Source organism: Cucurbita maxima, unplaced genomic scaffold (assembly GCF_002738345.1).
Source record: "Cucurbita maxima cultivar Rimu unplaced genomic scaffold, Cmax_1.0 Cma_Scf03156, whole genome shotgun sequence".
NCBI lineage: Eukaryota > Viridiplantae > Streptophyta > Magnoliopsida > Cucurbitales > Cucurbitaceae > Cucurbita > Cucurbita maxima.
The window spans coordinates 1-484 of record NW_019275172.1 but is presented as its reverse complement, the minus strand read 5'-3'; the positions used below and the strand labels follow the sequence as shown (position 1 = coordinate 484).

At 37.0% G+C, this 484-nt stretch overlaps 1 non-coding gene across 1 annotated transcript; it reads left to right on the top strand.

Moving 5' to 3' along the window:
- The first annotated feature begins 266 nt into the window (after positions 1–266).
- On the top strand, positions 267–338 carry TRNAD-GUC. Its single transcript has one exon. It is a non-coding gene; the product is annotated as a tRNA-Asp (tRNA).
- Positions 339–484: the final 146 nt, after the last annotated feature.

Here is a 484-nt window from a genome sequence, read left to right as displayed (position 1 = left end):
TTTCTCCAGTGTGTTTACAAATAATATATTTTTCAGAGGTCGATGTAATACAGTAGTGAGTATTCCCGCTTGTCACTCGATAGACATGAGTTTGAACCCCGACAATAATAAGTTTAATTTTCTTTTGACAATTTTCACCGGATTTGAATTTGGATTACTTGTTCCGAATCTTCGATTGATAAAATCTAGAGCGTTGACAATGGATCGCTTTTTCTAAAGACGATTGGTAAAATCTGGAGCGTTAAGAAATAATTTATTTTTTATGAGTCGTTGTAGTATAATGGTGAGTATTCCTGCCTGTCACGCAGGTGACCCGGGTTCGATCCCCGGCAACGGCGATTTTAGTTGTTTTCTTTTTGTAATTTTAACGGAACTCGAAATTGGACAGCTGTGAACCTGTCATGCCGGTAGTTTGGGATCTTAGTATCGGCAATAGGTCTGAAAAAGTATCTAAAAATGGAAAATTTAGATATTTGTACCCTGT